Consider the following 21,482-nt stretch of genomic DNA (forward strand, 5'->3'; position numbering starts at 1 on the left):
GAATTGTAGTGGAGTAGAATTACAAAGTAACAATGAGCTGTCGTGTGGGTATATATAGTGCTGCCCATTATGGATACAAGCGATTTTCACCCATTTAGTAATTACATGTTTTAAATGTGTACACACCAATGTGTTTCCTATCGCCTAAACCTCCAGGGCTGTACACAGTTTAATACTGTCAACTTCTAAATTTGGGAAACACGTCTTTTAAAACTACAATTCCCAGTAGAGACGTGCCATAGAGAACATGTTGCGAAACAAAATAGCCAGCATGTGTAGTTCTGGGGGGCGTTCGAGTCCAGTTTTGAATAGTCTGCCGTGGTTTCGTTCCATTTCAAAGAGCTTGACGCTCAGCGTAACCTTGGCGCAACATCACGGGGTTTGTCAACGGGACTGTAGTCCCAAACGATAGCTGGGTAGTGTAGTGTCTTCGGCCATCCTAAATCTCGAAATGTCCCGTCTGTTTCTGGTGACTTTATTTACGGCTTTATTTACGGCTAAAAAGCCCAAGATTATAGAATTAAACGAATAAATAAAAACAAGGATAATTGTGTGTTATTTAGAAAAGAATAACAAATTAGAAGGAAGAGATTTTAAAAAATACAGATTTCAGTATTTTGAATCTCAAAACCCCATTTCTTTTCCTCAAAGATGACAAAAAAAGTCCGACATTATACGATTTAAAATAAAAACAAATAAATAAAAAGATAAAACACTGGCATGTAATTTACGTTAGAATAAATAGAATGGTTTTGAATAATAGATGAGAGTAAAATCTACTTCACTTTACAGCCCCGCCCACTTTTGGGAAAACCAGCGCTGTCATTTGAACGGCGATCAAGCCTGAAGCCACAGAGCTCTTCTGTTACTGTCCTTTCTTCTTAGAGGAAGTACAGAAACACGTAACTCTGGATTTGTTTTAATGTTTGAGGTGCAATAAACGACACAGCAGCTTCTTGGCATGATCAAACTATTATGTTCTGCCTCGCTCATGAGAGTAACAGCTGGCGAAATTACAGCCTCGCCTACTGATTTTAATTTAACCATATATCGAGCCCGATTCTCGATTTCAAATGTGTGCTCTAAAATGATATTTATAAATAACTATTATCATTATTACAAACAAGACAATAAATGGCAAAGATATGTAGAAAATAAACGTATTTAAGATACGTTCATAACTAACGTAACGTGGAAGAAAATATGCTTCTAGAAGATATGTAGAAAATAAACGTATTTGAGATACGTTCATAACAAACGTAACGTGGGAGAAAATACGTTTCTAGCTAAACGTAATTGAGAATGCAGTTTAGTTCTGTGGGAACGTAATTTTTAGGAGACAGGGTTGTACTGACAGCGCAGCGTCATACTTCCTGAATGAAAAGTAAACTATAATATTAGACATATGAAGAAGTTAAACTTTAAACATCCATCACTTAAACACTTTATCCAGGATAAAGGCCACATAGCTGCACCTGCAAGGTGAATACAGCTGGTAAAAGAAAAAGTGTTTGAATGCGTACATTAACAGGTTTATGATATCACTACCCCGTCTAAGACACGATCTGACTTTCATTACATTTGTCTCGAGTGTTTCGTCAACTTAATGTGTTGCTTAAAATAATACTTCTGCATACAGTATGTGACACTGTGAGTGTTGCACGGCCAGATACGGCTCAGCTGACTCATTTAAGGAAATATATGATACATTATGAAGTGATATGCCGCGGACTGTACTTAATGTTACTCTGATCCGGTTACTTATGTTGTGGCGGATATTTAAGTAAGCTTTCTTAACGCTAATGTTATAATAGTCAGATTGCTCTGAAGATGGAGGTGATATTCTATTAATGTTCACGTTCACACAGTCGGGGATTTTTGCCGGCCGTCTTTCCTGCAACGGCAGCTTTTCTGTATTTCCTTTCTCCTCTAATATGACTTGATCGCTTTAAACTCCGCACACTGAGCTCTGATTGGTCAGCAGGCAGTGCTTTCACTGAGTTGAGCTCCTGCAACCTAACCTGGTCCCGACCAGGTTAGCCGCTAAGCATAAGTTACCATGGAGATCTAGCCTGCTAAAAAGAGAACCAGCTTCGTAGGACCGGAAAGCCGGAGTTTTCCCTGAATTTAGCCGGCTAAGCGAAAATCCTGCTTCGTAGTATACCCCCCTGGAACCTCTCTCATACAATAATACAATACAAATAGTGTGTGTGTGTGTGTGTGTGTGTGTGTGTGTGTTGGATCGTTGGAGCTATGTGCAACTCAAGGCATATGCTCGAACGGGAGCTGCCTGGACGCTGCAATCATGTTGCGCACTATCCGTGCTGAGTGTGCTGACTTTTCGTACAATGTCCCACTGTCTGGCTTCCTGCATAAAGTCAAGTGCTCGGCGCAGTTGTGGCGAAATGTCGCTCCTCTGTTTTCATTTAAACAGCTCCTTCTATCCGTTAGCACAGCTACAGATGTAGCGCTTCGTTTCAGACGCCTGCCCGTGCGGGTCCGTGATCGGCACGGGGTGGGCCCCTGCTGAAAAGGAAAACCCCCCCGCAGGACTTGAAACGCCCCCTTGATAAATACATTTAATTATAATGAAACCAGCTGCAATGGATCATGGATCCACCAGGGGGAGCCGTGAAAAGCTGCCACACTGGAACTCATGTGAAATAAACAGCTGATCTACAGGTATCTGATATAGCGGATATTTGTTAAGATCCATATATGTCACGGATAGGATCATATTCTGTGCTAAATAAGAGACATGTAATCATTTACTAAACATCACCATATTTTTATTTAACAAAATTGTTTAATTCACGTTGGCGTAAGTACAAAACCATCGCTATGTTTTTAGATCAGGAAATGCATCCAGGCTCAAACAAACGATTTTCAATCATCATCCTCACGATCATTTAATGTATCATATGTTCGCGAGTTGAAATTAATGCACTAAATTTAATCCACGTGAGTTTACAACAACAAAAATAATCACTTTGTTTTTATATCACATCCGACCGGAGGAAAATGCAGCGGCTCTCACTACAGATCATCCTAATCCCACGGGCAAACAATAATATGTACAGTGTTAATAGTTTACTGTATTATTAGTGTCTAATATTACTGGGGATTTCGGAATGGTACTGGATTTTGATTTATTGTATCGGCTTCATATCGCAATATATTCCCGAAGTCTGAAATGCAAAGATTTCCCACATTAGGGCAATTCACCCTACATTTAATCATTCAAACAAAATCATATTTCGTTTATTTTTAACGAAATAAATGTGATTTAATCCACATCATTTACTGTGTTAATTGTTTACTGTAGTATTGTGCACATTACTTTTCGCTGCTTGTTGCACCCCTGGTTAGAAGCTAAACTGCATTTCGTTGTCTCAGTACCTGCAATATGTGCAATAACAATAAAGTTGAATCTAATCTTGAGCAGGAACAAATGTATTTAGGCTACTTAGTACATATCTGACATAAACGATTAAACACATTTGTGCATTCTTTAAACCGAGTCAAGCCGAGTCCGAAGGTGGCGGCACATTAAAGTGTGCACCTGATTGTTTAACTTGAAGGTGCCTGATGACATTTAATCATTCAAACAAAATCATATTTCGTTTATTTTTAACGAAATAAATGTGGTTTAATCCACATAATTTAGGCCTACTGTGTTAATTGTTTACTGTAGTATTGTTTAACTTGAAGGTGCCTGATGCAGAGTCCTGCACGGGTCTGATTTTCAAGACCCGCTCCCGCCCCGCGACGTGCAATACCGAACCCGCACATATTGCCAATTAGTTCCGCAACCCGACCCGACCCGTCGGCACAAGATCCGCAACCCGACCCGAACCCGCATAGCCTAGCCTATATATGAGTAGTGAAAACGTGCAATTATTAACACATGCAGTTGCATATTTGTCTCAAAAAGCGTGGGATGTTGGTTATGTTCTCCATCTAGGATGACACCAAAAGCCTCCCAGACGTTGGATTTCGCTCTTGAGGAAGTGTTATTGAAAATGCTGTATTCTCCACTAGAGAGCTTCACCAAAGCTCTGGGCGGTGGTGGCGAAGTCGATAGGGACTTGGCTTGGCAACTGGAAGGTCACTAGTTCAAGTCCCGGCAAGACCAAGTGCTACCGAGGTGTCCCTGAGCAAGGCACCGTTCCCCACACTGCTCCCCGGGCGCCGTTCAAAATGGCAGCCCACTGCTCCTAACACTAGGATGGGTCAAATGCAGAGAAACAATTTCCCCACGGGGATTAATAAAGTATATCAAATCAAATCATATCAAATCACCTCAGCCATTTCGAATGTGGCGCGCACAGCAGCAGATTGATGCGCTGCAGAGGTTATGATTATGCACGGTCCCGCGGGGGAGAAGTCTGAGGATTTAAACATTAAAATAAATTATTATTATTTTAATATATTTATTATGCAATACCCGCGACCCGACCCGCATCATCTTTGTTTTAACCAGAACCGAACCCGGAAAAAAGCGTTTGAAAAAATACCACCCGCGAATCACCTTCTTTGCGGGTCACCCGATGCAGGACTCTGGCCTGATGTGAACATTTCCAGAAGAACACTAGCTTGAAAGGTCTTTGTATGTGTACAGTAGGCCTACAGTATAGCCCAACCATGTACACCTTCCTTTTTTCCCGTCCAAAGTTTGAATTGGATAAAGGTAATGGTTATCGATGGTGCTTTTATAGCCTATTGTATAATAACTGTGTGATTTATATTGCTTTTCAAATGCATATATGGCCACCCATTTACACGGCTCTTCCAGTCAAGAATATGAATAGAACTTAGGTAGATCACTTTACATTTCTGCAAATTAATTTTTAATCACACTCCCCACGTCTCCCCGTCCCGAAAATGATAAATAAAATAAAAAGAGGAAACAATTTTCAAGTTCAGTTTTCAACGTTTTATTTAAAATAACTGACATAACAGACACCATACTGTAGGCCTATCTGCTGCGGAAACCAGGACGAGCTATTTCGGGATCTGTTTTTCGGGGGCTCCTCAGTCTCTCATTTACCCGGCTCCTGATCTGAAGGTGTAAATGTTTGAATGATGAATAAACAGTGAGGAGGGGTACAGTATGAATACACTAGATATACACAGCAGCCCAGCCTGTGAGCAGTATGAACACCAATGAGCGCTCAGCTCGAGATACCAGCGAGTCGAGAGGGAGAATGATATCTGCATTTTCTCTTTTGGTTTGATTAGGACACATCCTGGGGATTGTGTTTACAAACATTGACCAGACCGTTCACCAGCCCCCACCCCCCATGTTGCCTATGCTGTCCTGTGTTGCGAACTCTTTGTTTGTGTGGAGGAATTCTCCCAAGGGTCACATTCCACAGCTCTCCCCCCCCACTCCTGTGATCTCCCATCCCCCAGTCTGTAGGTTTTTGTTTGCATATTATATATTATATTTACAGCTCTTAAGATACACTTTTGTGTTTAACAGCTGACCACCATGACATACTTTGTTTTAGTAGATTTCGCATGAGAGCAAAATATATAAATATGAGCATTAAATTATATGAATATGAGAACAAAATGCATGAATGTGTGAGTGACAATATATGAATGTGTGCATTGAAATAGGATAATATGTGAGCAAAATGTATGAATGTGTGAGTGTAAATATATACGTGTGTGAGAGTGAAAATGTATGTATGTAAAAGGAGAATATATGTGTGTAAGAGTGAAAATATGCTGCATTTTGAATGTCCGATAGTCCACCATTTCCACTGGAAATATCAAACATTTAATAAAAGTGAAAAACAATGAATAAGACTTAACGTATTCATCATAATTAATTATATTTATTTCGTTTGGCTGTAGGATTTTTGACTTTGTATAGAGCAGTGATCTTCTACTCTATGAACATTTTGGACCCAAAATCACAAAAAAAACGTAAAAACAGATTTTGAAAATGATATTATTTTTCATATAGGTAACACAAACATACACAACGAAACCATTTAAAAGCTGGAAATATATACATGGGATGTCACTATGATAATGTGAACGTTTGATTGAGGTAGCATTGGATTTCATTCTGATAAGGCAAAAGTGTTATTATAAATATAATACAAATATATATATATACATGTTATGTACAAAAATCTGTTTTTTCTGTCTTTATCTGTGCCACGCTTCAAAGCGGTTTCTGTCAACTACGACACAGAGGCCAACATCACAGGTTCCTCCTCCTCCATGTCAAAAACCAAGCTTAAAGCTTGACTCACGTTCAGAGTTCTCTTCATCATAGTTGAATCTTCAAAACTCTAAATCTATCTAACTATATCTAAATTCTCAATGTTTGTCTGTCACTTTACTTCAATCGCAGTCTCCCGCCGCCTCTCTTCGTCTCCCACCGCCTCTCTTCGTCTCCCGCCGCCTGTCTTCGTATATCTTCGTCTCTCTCCATTCCCCTCCGTCTCTCTTCGGTTCGGTTGAGCAGGATCTACAGTTTCCAGTATTTTCCGTTTCGTAAAATGATCAAATACGGCGAAGATATTCAAATATGTGCTTCCATATTTCATACTTTTGAAATGTATTAACTTTATATCATCGTATCTCCGTGTTTACTGGGTCTTTTTGCATGAAACAAAGACTGGGATATAGTTTCAAGCCAGTACTTTCGACACACGACAATGTTGTCCGGACTGTTGTTTTTATGCGGCACCGGCTTGAACAGGTCATGTGATCTGATCACGCCGGCGTGACAGGTCGACTCCAAAGGGTTAATATTAAATACATGTAAGTATTTTTACAACTTGTATTTAGAAATACTCTGTTGTAATTATTGATGCATACATGTGTTCATCCATTCAATGTGGCATCTGCTATAATGGGGTTAATGTATGATATTACTTAATACAATACATAGTTTCTCATTATTATCGCTGATCTTATTTTTGATTTTATTAATCTGTGTGAATCTGTGCTGTCCTGTTTTTCACTCTCACCCTGTTGCCGTTTGAACTACTGAATTTTTAATTAATAAAGGTCCATCTTATCTTATCTTAATGTATAAGTTGATTTACTTCAATCTACTGTACTGTGTAAAAACACCCCAACAATATTACAAGAAATATACTGCATAAAGCAAACTATATACTTTATTTGATCTAAAATATTGATGTTTCTACAACACCCAGTTGTCTTTGTGTATTTTGTGAATGAAGCGCCATCTCATGGTTAAATCCTGTAATTGAACAAATGTGGAAATTGGGCAACGCCCTCTAGCAATTTGGCAACACCCCCAGCCACTGGCATCCACTGGGCTTTTGACTGGGACACACCCATTTGAGTCTGATTTGGAGTGCTACATCTGTAGCTAGCACCAGATGCTAACAACAACAATGCATGTAAGGTCTCTCTCTCTCTCGCTCTCGCCACACATACACACACCCTCCCGGTCCTCCCAATAGCCAGTCGGTGCCTGCCGGTGAGCGTGGAAGTGTGGTCTGCCACAAGCGGGCGGCAGGAGCGGGGCTGTCAGCATCAGCTTGTAGATGGTATTTTAAACTCGATGCGCTCTGAAACTACGGGGCGGCCGAGAAAAAAAAAATACACATGCGTTAATAATTTTTGCGTTAACTTGACAGCCCTAATATATATATATATATATATATATATATATATATATATATATATATATATGACCCTTAGATATAGGGTAATTTTCTGCACGTCAATAGCAGTTTCAACTATCTTTTTTTGGAAATTAAAATACTATATATAAATAGGTACACATGTAGGCTACTTGGCAAATTAATAATATATGCATAATTGCATATAAACATTGTGAACACTTATTTTCAAGTGACTTTTTTTACATTCATATGTTCACGCTGTGGTTTGGAACTGCTTTTGAATGTTATTAGGCATTTTGTTATGGTAAATGTTGTGCATAATCAGTACTGTTTTAAGCTGTACTATCTCAACACATTTTAATAGATTGAGTTTTTTTAAATATGGGAGTTGTGTGTTCATATTTACCAACACCACAGGCTATTCGTAATACTTTTTTTTGGGATGTTATTATTGTTTGTAGATTTGTTGAGTACGTGTTTCCCCATATTTCGGAGCAGTAGTAAAGGTAAGGGAGAAATAGACTGTTATAAAGAGTATCTTTTCTTCAAGAATGTTCTTAGTATGATACAAAATACCCATTGTTTTTGACAGTTTAGTCTGTACATAATTTATATGGTGCTTCCAATTGAGTTTTTCGTCAACAAGCAGTCCTAAAAATGTACATGCACCAACTTTTTCTATCTCAGTATTGCAAATCTGTATAATGCAGTCATTTCTACTCTCAGACTTTGTATTGAATAACATGTCATTTGTTTTGGCCACATTAAGGGATAATTTATTAACTGCAAACCAGTTACATAGTATTTTTAATTCTGCATTCACAATTTTAACAAGATCGCCAAGATTATGATGGGAGCAGAGAATTAGACGTTCAGGTTCAGCCTCAATATATTTGGGGAGAATTAAAATGAGCGATCTTTATTTGAAGACAGCCAAGCCCCCTCCTGTGTTCGCAGTGGCGTTTTTATATATACAAAAGTGGTGGGGCACAACACACTTAGATGTCTATATATAAGCTTCTGCAGTGAGGTTCATGGCTGGTGAGGCACTGGCACTTCAGGTTTACAAATATTTAGATTGTTTAGGTATATTTTGACCTAAATCAAAATATATTATTTTCAAAAGCTTTTTTTGGTCTGATGCTTCGATTAATTTTAAACAGACAGATCAACAAAAGGATACCCAAAAAATGTAATTGTATCATTTACATATTGAATTGTTCTCTCTTAGTAAGATCCCATTTTCAATAAAATGGTGGTCTTACCTTACCTTGACTTGAAGATGAAGTCCATTTGCCTATCCTTCTCGACAAAAATCTTTATTACTTTTTTGTAAAAGTCCTCCTTATCTTCTTGTAGTTTCAAAAGTCTATCATAAATCTAATCGATAGATTTATGATTAGAAAATGATAAAAGTAGAGTAGACATGTGGATATTATCCGGCTGAACAAAACGTCCATTTATCTAACAGGTACGTTTCTCACAGATCTTATGAGCCATTTTCTAAAATCCTATAGAGAAATCTCATTGATTTTTTGTGGAGGGAACCCATGCGCAGCTTACTTCCTGGTTTTAGGACGCGTCTCTCGTCTCCTCTTCACACACCACACTTTTCGCGGCACACATACTTATAGCCAATCAGCTCTGAATTATGTGAGATGACAGCTCAGTGCCCCTATGGTCATAATTTTTTTGCCACACACATTAAATAGGACAATACTCTGAGCATGCGCAGTGTAGTTTTTACAGTCACCGTTCACTTAGTCAGTGAGAGGGAGGGGCATGATCTGGTTTTGTCCCACATGGCTCTAAACAGCTCAATAGGCACACACTGTAGACACTAATTAGAAGAACAGACTAAAACAGCAATGTACAGAAGAATCAGATGATTAAACACGATTTAAAAATATATTTTATTATTTATTTTTTGCATTTTTTTGTAATCATTATTTGTAATACTTTCTGCTGACACTAGGTGCAGCTTAAGCAAGAACATTCTGAAGGTAATTGCATCAGAACTGAAAAAAAGCAAGCAGCTTCACGACAATGTTGTTCTTGAACTTCCACTCACACAGGATATTATCAGAGAATGTGACAGCAGTCATGTCAACATGCCAGGCTACATTCAAGTCCTGCAGATAACCCCATTTGCTGTACACTTGTCCACAGAGGTTGGTGTAAGCATTTTGGTCAACCACCTCAGGAGGGAAAAATAAAGGTGGCGTTGTACCTTGATGCTACAGGAGGTGTTGTCAGAAAGATGCCTGGTGACAACAAAGGTTTTTTTTTTACTATGCCCTTACCCTGCCTGGAGCGGGCAGAGATTCTCCCCCTCTCCCTGTCTGTGAGCTCCTTTCCAATAACCATTCAGTTCCACCTCTGGCATATTGGCTACTTCAGTTTCTTCATACATTGGGCAAATATACAACACACTGTGTCAATCAAATTGAAACAGACTTTAGTTGGGCACTAATGCAGGCCACACTACTGGCATTCAACAGAGAGAGTGTGGATGCATATCTGGCAAGAACGTTCGCCATAATTAATAGGCAAAAAAGGTGGGATGAAATAAAACCCACCACAATACAATACAATACCTCTGCTCGGCACATATCATTAAAGCAGTGAGCAACAGTGTCAGCCGCAAGACAGATGACCCAGGTCTCCGAGAATTTGTGACTTTCGTGTTTGCACGAATACAAAACACAGTGTCCCTGCAGTCAGGCCAGGACATTTTCAAACATCTCTGTACTGTCTTGCTTGCAGAACATGTGCATCCAAATGTTCATCAAAGCCTAGACTTTCTGCAACAATTGATAGCCAAGGGCAACAACCCAACACTTGAAAATGGGGACATAGACAGCGAGTCACAGAGTGGGTGGGAGGAGGAAGAGCAGAAGCGGGCACATACAATTGAGGGTAGGTCCCCATATACCCAATGCTTCCAAGAAGCATTTCAGGAAGCACAGACAGCAATAGGAGAGGCAGAGGAGGATGAGGATGGACATCAGCCAAACCGCTACCACTGTCCTAAAATATTAAAGGTGCTTTTGGCTAATTACATGGGGATCTTCCCACTGTGGGGCGGTGCTACTGAGACGCTATGCCCGAGACAAGACCCTTGATCCGGATACATCTGAAGTACAGACCAGAGACACTAACTGTCATGTAGAAACGTGGTTTGGCATTGTGAAACACTCCATCCTCTCCACAAAAAAAAACTTTAGGCCTGCAGAATTTATCAGAACTATGTACTCCTCTCTAAAAAGGGAGGTACATCGAACACATTCTCAGGCATAATCTACCAGAAAACATACCAATCAAATCAACTAAAAATGTGGCACAGGCTGAAGAGACCTGGCTCAAACGAGGAGAACCCATTGTCCAAGTGAAGAAATCAACATTTTACAATATCCCTCAAACAATTCCAGAACCCAAACAAAAGGACACAGACAGAAAACAAGAACCAGCTACCTCAGGAAAAGCTGATCAAAGCTATCCATCATAAACAACACCAGAACCAATCAGAAAGGCTGGGGAAAAAAAGGACAACGTCAGGAAAGAAGAACCAGCTATCTCAGAAAAAGTTGACAAAAGCAGAGTCAAATTTCCTGCTACACCAAATAAGCTGCCAGTCACAGTAGACCAGGGGAAAGAATGTACACTGGTATGATAAGATATAAGCAAGTAATATAACAAAAATGCGTTTCAACCAGTTTGTCATTAAATACAATTTCTTTTACAGACAAAAACACTGTGGGAACAAGGTCAAACTGAACTGGTGGTGTCAGTGATAAAGTCACAAGACCAGTGTGTTACTCTGCGGCATTATGAATGTATGACCTTACGCCCAGAATAATTGATCTGTGGTGAGGTAAGCAACTCACATCAGTGTTTGGAGGAGGGACACAGAACTAGGGCCAACAGGGTGGGAGGGGGTCTGGAGGACGGCCTTAGGCTGACAGCGCCGGGGCACAGCGGAGGACCCGGAAGGGGTCTCGGGCGGATGGCCCGGGGGCAAGGCAGAGTTTGAAAAGGGGGTTATGGAGGGGCAAAGGCAGTGGCAGGAAGAGTCAGGGGGCCGGGCCCGAGGGCGAGGACCGCGGCACTCAGGGGGCAGGGCTCGAGGGCGAAGACCGCGGCTCTCAGGGGGCAGGGCTCGAGGGCGAGGAGCGTGGCACTCAGGGGGCAGGGCTCGAGGTCGAAGACCGTGGCTCTCAGGGGGCAGGGCTCGAGGGCGAAGACCGCGGCTCTCAGGGGGCCGGGCTCTCAGGGGGCCGGGCTCGAGGGCGAGGAGCGCGGCACTCAGGGGGCAGGGCTCGAGGTCGAAGACCGTGGCTCTCAGGGGGCCGGGATCGAGGGTGAAGACTGCGGCTCTCAGAGGGCCGGGATCGAGGGTGAAGACTGCGGCTCTCAGAGGGCCGGGCTCGAGGGCGAAGACCAGCCAGCTCCGGAGGCCGGCCAGGAAGACGCTGATGGGACAGCGCCGGAGGCCGGGCAGGACCCAGTGTCGGAGCTGGCCTCGGCAGGATCCCCCACGGAAGAGGACCAGGACACGGGATTGGCAGGAACCCTGGCAGGAGAGCAGTCGGCGGGACCTCCAACGGGACAGGACATAGGATTGGCAGGACCCCCGGCAGGAGAGTAGACGGCAGGACCTCCAATGGGACAGGACAAAGGGTTGGCAGGACCCGCGGCAGGAGAGTAGTCGGCGGGACCTCCAACGAGACGGGACAAGGAGCTGGCAGGACCTCCGGCAGGAGAGTAGACGGCGGGACCTCCAACGGGACAGACATACGATTGGTAGGACCCCCGGCAGAGGAGTAGTCGACGGGGCCTCCAATGGGACAGGACATGGAGTTGGCACGACCGCCAGCGGAACCTCCAATGGACCAGGACATTGGGTAGGGACTTGAGACGTGACTCGAGAGGGGACTCAAGAGGAGACTCAAGAGGGGAACCAAGGGGGAACTCGAGAGGTGAGTCGAGAGGAGACTCGAGAGGGGAACTAGAGGAGGGACTAGAGGAGGGACTAAAGGAGGGAACTGGAGAGGGGAACTAGAGAGGCGACTAGAGGAGAGAGGAGGGACTAGAGAAGGGAACTCGAGAGGGACTAGAGGAGAGAGGAGGGACTAGAGAAGGGAACTCGAGAGGGACTAGAGGAGGGACTAGAGGAGGGACTAAAGGAGGGAACTGGAGGGGGACTGGAGAGGGGACTCGAGAGGGGAACTAGAGAGGGGAACTAGAGAGGGGAACTAGAGAGGGGACTCGAGAGGGGACTAGAGGAGAGAGGAGGGACTAGAGAAGGGAACTCGAGAGGGGACTCGCGAGGGGAACTAGAGAGGGGACTAGAGAAGGGACTAGAGGAGGGACTCGAGAGGGGACTCTAGATGGGACTCGAGAGGGGACTCGAGAGGGGACTCGAGAAGGGACTAGAGGAGGGACTAGAGGAGGGACTAGAGAATTGACTAGAGGAGGGACTTGAGTAGGGACTAGAGATGGAAATCGAGAGGTGACTCGAGAAGGGACTTGAGAGGGGACTGGAGAGGGGACTCGAGAGGTAACCGGAGATGGGACTAGAGAAGTGACCTGAGGAGGGACTAGGGAAGGGACTAGAGAAGGGACTAGAGGGGGAACTCGAGAAGAGACTAGAGAGGGAACCAGAGAAGGGACTATGGCAGCTGGGGCAAGAGCTGGGTCTGGAACCATGGCTGCGGGGGCCAGAATTGAAGCCAGAATCATGGCTGTAAGGTCCGGTTCTGGAGCCGGAAACATGGCTGTAAGGTCCGGTTCTGGAGCCGGAAACATGGCTGTAAGGTCCGGTTCTGGTGACGGAAACATGGCTGTAAGGTTGGGTTCTGAAGCCGGAAACATGGCTGTGTGGGCTGCTAGCCTGGCCTTGCTACGATTCCTCTTAGCAGCCGCCTGAATATTCCGTGGACCTCCATAAGCCAGACGAGTTCCGGAATACAACTCCTGGACAGGAGCAGGAACTGGGGCAGAAGCACAGGTTGACTTCAGGCGGAAGCCACCAAGGCGTATGGTGCCAGGTTGGGAATTGGGAGACATGGAGATAGCATGCCTGGGGCTAGCAGGCCGGGAATCAGGTTTGACCTCAAAGCTGCCAAAAAAGTCCTCCACCCACTCGGGTAGCAACTCCCTCAACCAGGGCCTTGAGGTAACCTCCTGGCGTGCCGCAGAAAAAACGGACTGCCTCTCTTCAGTACTGGAGGCATATTTAAAGTCATTCCTCAAACATGTCAAATTGTACTCCACCTCGTACAAACTGTCCGCTGGGTCCGTTCTCGGTTGGTTCGTAATGTTACGGTGTGTGCAGGAAGCAGGACCCAAATGCAGATTGATGTGACAAAAAATAGCTCCTTTATTACAAGGCTAACTATTAACAAACACAGAACAGAACACTCACCGCAGACCACGTCAATACACAAGACGAACCGACAAAGACAGACAGACAAAACAGAACTTAAATACACACAAGACTAATCACACAAACAAGACACAGGTGAGGAGGGAGGAGAACACACAGGGGCCACAGGTGAACACAATCGGGTAATCAGACACACCAGGGAAACTAACGACAGGGAACCACAGACAGATCTAAACAAGACAAAACACAACGCAGACAGAAAACCACAGACAGATCTAAACAAGACAAAACACAACGCAGACAGAAAACCACAGACAGATCAAGACAAGACAAAACACCAACACAGACAGATCTTAACAGTAACAACCACCGGCGGTTCGTGGTGAGTAGGCTACAACAACACAAAGATTTGCAAAGAACGTTAGCAGAGGATAATTGTGGATTTCGTAATGTGCTTCTGCTTTTTCCTTATGTTTTCCCAGTATCTTCATGTGCTTTCAAGGAGTTTATTTGTGATGGATCCTGCTGCTGCAGAACAAGATCTTCACCTCTCCACAACTGCTGTTCAATGCTACAAGTAAGAAAATAATGCAAAATATAACTTACCTGTCCGACTACCAATGAAGCATCATTTCAATTGTGGGTGGAAATAAATTAACCAAAATACAACCGCAAACTGAAATAGATGTGATGTGTCACAGTTCAACATACTTTGCGATTCAGAAATAAACTTTGTCAAATGTTTCTAGATCTGTAAAGTCGTCAGAAATGAGCACAAACTTGGACATCATGACTCATGTTTCAACAGTATCTGGATGACACTGTCATACTATCTGCATACATGCCAGAGTTCTGAGCCTACAGAAAATTAGACATTGGTGCATTGCATTGTGTCTTCCAGCCGCTACTTTCGGATGCGGCAAAACCTTTACGGCAAACAGGTGTGGGGCAGCCTCAAGTGGAAAGCCGCAACAATTCCACACACGGTTCAGCAGGACACAACAAGCCGCGGGGTATTTGTGATGCAGGTATTACAAGAAGATTCAGAACACCCCTAAGCACGCTTGACAAGTACTTGACTACACTCCAGTAACGCATATTATTTTGACATGTCTATCAGATGGCTAAAGAGGCAATCCAGTCTTTCCCGGCGATTCCTTCATTCAATATGAAGAACTCGCCAAGGGATATGTGTCGTCTCCGGGAAGAGATGGCAGAGGAGCTACTGTCCACATCAGGGGGGTATACTGCGAAGCAGGATTTTCGCTTAGCCGGCTAAATTCAGGGAAAACTCCGGCTTTCCGGTCATCCGAAGCTGGTTCTCTTTTTAGCAGGCTAGATCTCCATGGTAATATATGCTAAGCAGCTAACCTGGTCGGGACCAGGTTAGGTTGCAGGCTAAGAGCTCAACTCAGGGAAAGCACCGCCTGCTGACCAATCAGAGCTCAGTGTGCGGAGTTTAAAGAGATCAAGTCATATTACAGGAGAAAGGAAATACAGAAAAGCTGCCGTCGCAGGAAAGACGGCCGGCAAAAATCACCGACTGTGTGAACGTGAACATTAATAGAATATCACCTCCCATCTTCAGAGCAATCTGACTATTATAACATTAGCGTTAAGAAAGCTTACTTACATATCGGCCACAACATAAGTAACCGGATCAGAGTACATTAAGTACAGTCCGCGGCATATCACTTCATAATGTATCATATATCTCCTTATCTGAGTCAGCTGAGCCGTATCTGGCCGTGCAACACTCACAATGTCACATACTGTATGCAGAAGTATTATTTTAAGCAACACATAAGTTGACGAAACACTCGAGACAAATGTAATTAAAGTCAGATGGTGTTTTAGACGGGGCAGTGATATCATAAACCTGTTAATGTACGCATTCAAACACTTTTTATTTTGCCAGCTGTATTCACCTTGCAGGTGCAGCTATGTGGCTTTGATCCTGGATAAAGTGTTTCAGTCATGGATGTTTAAAGTTTAACTTCTTCATTTTTGACTAGTATTAAAGTTCACTTTTCATTCAGGAAGTATGACGCTGCGCTGTCAGTACGCTTCTCCATGTTTGTGATTGGTCGAATGCTCCAAATACCACCCCTTTCATGTGAACGCGCACCTAACTAGATAGGACACGGCTGGCTTGAGCGATCCACTTGATAACCAGCGTCGTAGTACAGTTTAGCGAGAGTGCGTATGTTTTGGATTAGGCCAACCGGCTAACTCAAACATATCCAGGTTAGGTTGAACCAGGTTCGTAGTATAGGCCCCAGGTAAATACATACAAGTATTAGTGTTATCATTAAGAGCTATTGCTTAAATCTGCTAAATAAATGTTTTTAACTGACTGCTATGTAACTCAGAAGCTGCTGCATGCTGGTACTTGGTTATTGAGGTTCTCCCCTTCAGTGATGCAGTGTGGGAGTCCATTTTAAAGCACTACATAAATTAATGTTGTTGTTGTTCTTGTAGAGAAAGACTACTGTCCAATGTGCGGCCTGAAGGAGGTGCCAAGAGACAAAGACATTGAGGCAGTAGTAATTGACTGGGTAGGTAACTGAAATCCAACAACACGAACATTTTAAATGCAGGAATGTGTATTGGAGATTAGAAAGAAATCCGAAAGCATTAGTCGTTGGAATAACCTATTGTTAAAGGAACACTTTGTTAAAGGAGCAGAAGTAGTTACATAAAAAGATAGGATACATATGCACCTTCACAAAATTACACTATGCTGATATTGTGCAAAATATATTATTGTTATTAAAACATATTCTGGACAACAAATTACAAATATTTTTTTGTCATTTACATTATGCACAAAAAAATCATGTCACCAATATGAAATGTTCAATTTGTTTTTCTTTGTAGACCCAGTATGACTCATGTGGAAGGTGGTTCCATGACATGTGCCTAACAGCAACCCAGATGGTACATGTTCCAAAAGGACTGGCACAATGGCAATGTACCCTGCGCGATAACCAATCAATCTATTTGATTTCCTGTTCATATGTAAATATTTCACATCGTTGTAAGTTGTATTTATTTAATTAATTAGTGTGTGTAAAAAGTACACATAAATCAAGTATAGCCTCCCTAAAATGTTTGTATGCTAACTTGTATAATATATAGTTCACAGGTATGTTTTGATATCGGTAGGTGAAAAGGTCAAGCCGCATAATAGATTTATAGCATTTAACATTAAAAAATTGTATAAAATCAAAGGGTATTTTTTTTGACAAAAGAAGCTTTGTGCTAAGTGTAGGGCAGTTAGCTGGATGTATCAGATGTATTATGACATGTGTAGGTGAAAAGGCCAAGCCGCATAATAGATTTATAGCATTTAAAAAAAATGTAACATCAAACAAATAGTAGAAAATCAAAAGGTGGGTTTTTTGACAAAAGAAGCTTTGTGTTATATAGGCAGGCCTTGTATTAACACATCGAAGTTGGTTTGACAAAAATGCGTCCATCGAAGCCAGTGTTAAATAGATTTTTCGAATTTGTCGAATATCCAACGTCCAATATAAAACCAAATTTACCACGGTCAGTCACCGGCACTGTGAGTGCAGATGTCGATGTGTCCCATTATCATTCACATCACATCATAATGTATCATATATTTCCTTATCTGAGTCAGCTGAGCCGTATCTGGCCGTGCAACACTCACAGTGTCACAGACTGTATGCAGAAGTATTATTTTAAGCAACACATTAAGTTGACGAAACACTCGAGACAAATGTAATTAAAGTCAGATCGTGTCTTAGACGGGGCAGTGATATCATAAACCTGTTAATGTACGCATTCAAACACGTGTTCTGTTACCAGCTGTATTCACCTTGCAGGTGCAGCTATGTGGCTTTTATCCTGGATAAAGTGTTTAAGTCATGGATGTTTAAAGTTTAACTTCTTCATATGTCTAATATTATAGTTCACTTTTCATTCAGGAAGTATGACGTGCTGCGCTGTCAGTACGCTTCTCCATGTTTGTGATGTTGCTAACCCCGCCCCTTTCATGTGAACGTGCACTCAGCCGGACAGAGAAACCCTGGCTTGAGTTAAAGAGTTGATAACCAGCGTCGTAGGACCGCTTAGTGAGATCGCGTTTGTTTTGGGTTAGTTAAGCCAGGTAACTCAAACATATCCAGAACTGGATTCATAGTACAGGCCTCTGGTCCAATCACAGCATGGTAGAACAGCACCAGGGGCTTTAATAACGACTTGATGATCAGCCTCGAGTATACATCGTGTTTTGTGCTTATTAGCAAGTGTTAGCATGCTAACACCCTCTCCGAATTTGAAGTGGAACATGTCAAATATCATTTTGTATATTCAATGTTTAAGAGTTATAATATGAATAAGAACATGTATCATTTATTTACAGTGAAGTATTCATTATACTTTCTAAATGTTAATATCACATGGTTTTTCTGTCTATAAGTGTCTAATGTGTTTTCATGTGGAGCACAGGAAGAGCCGCTGACACACACACACACACACACACACACACACACACACACACACACACACACACACACACACACACACACACACACACACACACACACACACACACACACACACACACACACACACTGTGGTTAGCTAGGCACACAGAGGTGAGAGGAAGCTTGATGAATGAATGTTTCCCAGCATGGTGACTGGTAGACGGATATTCTCCTCTGTGCATCATGCATGTCTAAAATTAGAATGCTTGGATCAAACGTGGCATAGACCCATCAGCATTACATGCATATGTTAGAATTACACTGTAAATATAATATAATATATAGTATATAATAACTGTCCAATAACCCACTTTTTTTCACAGCCCAAAATGCAAAAAAAGGTGTTCGTTCTATTCAGATACAGATACAGTTAGTGGGGGAAATTGTTTTTGAGTGGGATGTATTTCATTGTGATTATTGGGTAACTTTCATCAACACTCACTGACATGTTAGACTCTTTAATAATAAGCACATTGCCAACATGTTGAACCATTCCTTTAAAATAAAAGAAACAAATACAAATGTCATCTTGTGGGAAGGGTGGGAAGCAGCAGTGACTTACCCCAGTGAATCAGAGCCACTGAGCTTGATTCATTACAAAGTCTTGCCAAACAATGATTCATATTTGTGTATAGATACACAATTGTTATTTTTATTCATTCTGGTATTTATTTCCACACAAAAACGTAAACGAATTCAATCAAAAATGTTTCAGATGGCTTAATAATGTAAATATTCAGACTGGTGCTGTATTCCACCTGGAAAACTGATTCTTTAACATTCTTTTATTCTTTAAGTTATTCCTGGACCAGACCTCTGGCAACAACACTAAATATCAGTAATAATAATGAGGTCTCAGCTGGTTCATGTTTCATAAAAGTGCCCAGTCCAAGAGGCCCACGGATATCCCCGGTGGTGGGGGTGGTTTGTTGGGACGCTGTGCAGGCAGCTGTATTCTACTGGGACCGTTCTGCCCCTCTGAGATTTATGTTTAAATATAACCATGGAGGAATGCTGGCACTTTAACCAACGTGCTCGTCCAGTACTTTGTGCCTTTCAATGAGAAATTGACCCTTAGGTATAGGCAGTGATGTACCTGAACGCGTTCAATGAACGATCGTTCATGAACGCGTACATATTTTGGGCGAACGTGAACTGAACGTACTGTATTTCCGCTAGATGAACGTAATTGAGAACGTGTTCATTCTCAGCGCTGTATAACGGCGTTCAAAAGTGCGTTCATTCTCAGCACTGTATTATAACGGCGTTCAAAAGTGTGCCAGATTTCATATGCCTTTCAGCCGAAAACCCAGTTAAAACACACCGTAAACAGGCTTTCAAATAATGCGGAAAACCACCCAATCTGGCAAAAGCAAGCTGCCTGTGACGCGTACGCGCCTGTCACCCCTGGCTGTCGCACTAAAATATAAATATACTAAATATATCAGACTCCTCACAACAAACAATGTGGAAACGCGGAACCGGCGAGCATTGAATGAATGAATGAATTAGTATGGACGAAGCCGAGAGCAGCTGCAGCAGCACTCGCTCAGAGTGAGACTCTACAGCGTCGGCGTATGAGCATTTAAAAGAGTTTTACGTTAAAGTCAGTACTGACTCAGACGGAAAAAATCAAACGTTTGCCTGTAAACTGTGTCCGCCCGGTTTGAAAAAGCAAGTCCGTACATCGACGACGTCGACAACCAACCTTAAACGGCACATTGAGAATAAGCACACGACTGGCCTTTCACGGTATGTGTCGGTGGCTAATAAAAAAGAGAGCCAAAACAGATCCACTACCACGCAAATCCCATTAACATCGTACCGGAGACAAACAATAGCTCGCAGCAACGTATTGAAAAAATTACTATAAACTATAAATTAGTTCGTTTTTGAAACCATGAACTTTAGTTCAACATTTTGAATTATGAACTATGAACTGAACTAGTTCATTTTAAAATGTGTGAACTGTGAACTGAACTAGTTCATGTAGAAAGTGAACTTTCCCAACACTGGGTATAGGTAAGATGTTTGCTGCCTGCGATCTGCGATCTACGGAGGCCTGCTCCCACCTGTAGAGTACGGCTGCACTGGAGAGGTTTTTACCCCAGAGTCGTCGCGGAGAGACGGAGTGGATCCACGCTTTGGGCTTGGCTTGCTTCCACCGGGCGTGTGCTGCTGTGCGGAGGAGGATTTGACCACGGCTGGGGCCTGCTTTCCACCTGTCCTGGTTCTGCTGTCGCAGAGGCCTGCTTTCACCCAGGGGATACCACGGAGGGACCGAAGCGCTTCCACGCTGCTGCTTTCGCCTGTCCTTTGCTGCTGTGCTGATTTTGCTCCAGGAACATCGCGGATACTGTGTGCTGGTCTGGGAAAATGGCCCATATCGGGATTCTGCTGTGCCTGTTAACTATTTTGGACTATGAGAAGATCTCTAGTCATTCTGAGGAGTCTACTGGATTCAGGTCTGTTCTGCCACCCGCAGTGGGCATCCCCGGCAAAGGTGCGGATGTGTTACACAAACAATTACCGGTTGCCTTGTCACAGTCAATCTGCTCGACAAAATATGTTTGTCTTTTTTGTTTTCCTGCGATGATGGTTCTTGAGGACTGCTTCTTAAGCTCTAATCACACTCTCACAGAGTTTTCCGGTGATTCTAAAGTAGATGACAATGTATGTGTGTCGCTTAAGAGGAAAAGATGCCTGTTCTGTTGTTGTTATTACTGTCAGGAAATGTACAACCTAACCCTGGTCCGCCCAGTAGTAATAATAATAATAATTAATAATAATTCCTTATATTTATTATAGCGCTTTTCCAGATGCTCAAAGCGCTTCACAAATATACATTACACATACATGCAATGGTCATGTACTGTGGACAATACCCACAGGAGCAAGTTCAGGTGAAGTGTCTTGCCCAAGGACACAGCTTTACAGACGCAGCAGCAGCGG

At 42.6% G+C, this 21,482-nt stretch overlaps 1 protein-coding gene and 1 long non-coding RNA gene across 5 annotated transcripts in view; one reads left to right on the forward strand and one right to left on the reverse strand.

Annotated features, from left to right (window-relative positions):
• LOC117462483 (disks large-associated protein 1-like) overlaps window positions 1-21,482 on the reverse strand; it is a 287,620-nt gene that overhangs the window by 81,934 nt on the left and 184,204 nt on the right. The window lies entirely within an intron of this gene.
• Window positions 14,284-16,984, forward strand: LOC117462484 (uncharacterized). Its single transcript, XR_004553829.2, has 4 exons — window positions 14,284-14,395; window positions 14,496-14,590; window positions 16,495-16,571; window positions 16,894-16,984. It is a non-coding gene; the product is annotated as an uncharacterized lncRNA (long non-coding RNA).

The sequence above is a fragment of the Pseudochaenichthys georgianus genome, chromosome 17, assembly GCF_902827115.2.
Source record: "Pseudochaenichthys georgianus chromosome 17, fPseGeo1.2, whole genome shotgun sequence".
Classification (NCBI taxonomy): domain Eukaryota; kingdom Metazoa; phylum Chordata; class Actinopteri; order Perciformes; family Channichthyidae; genus Pseudochaenichthys; species Pseudochaenichthys georgianus.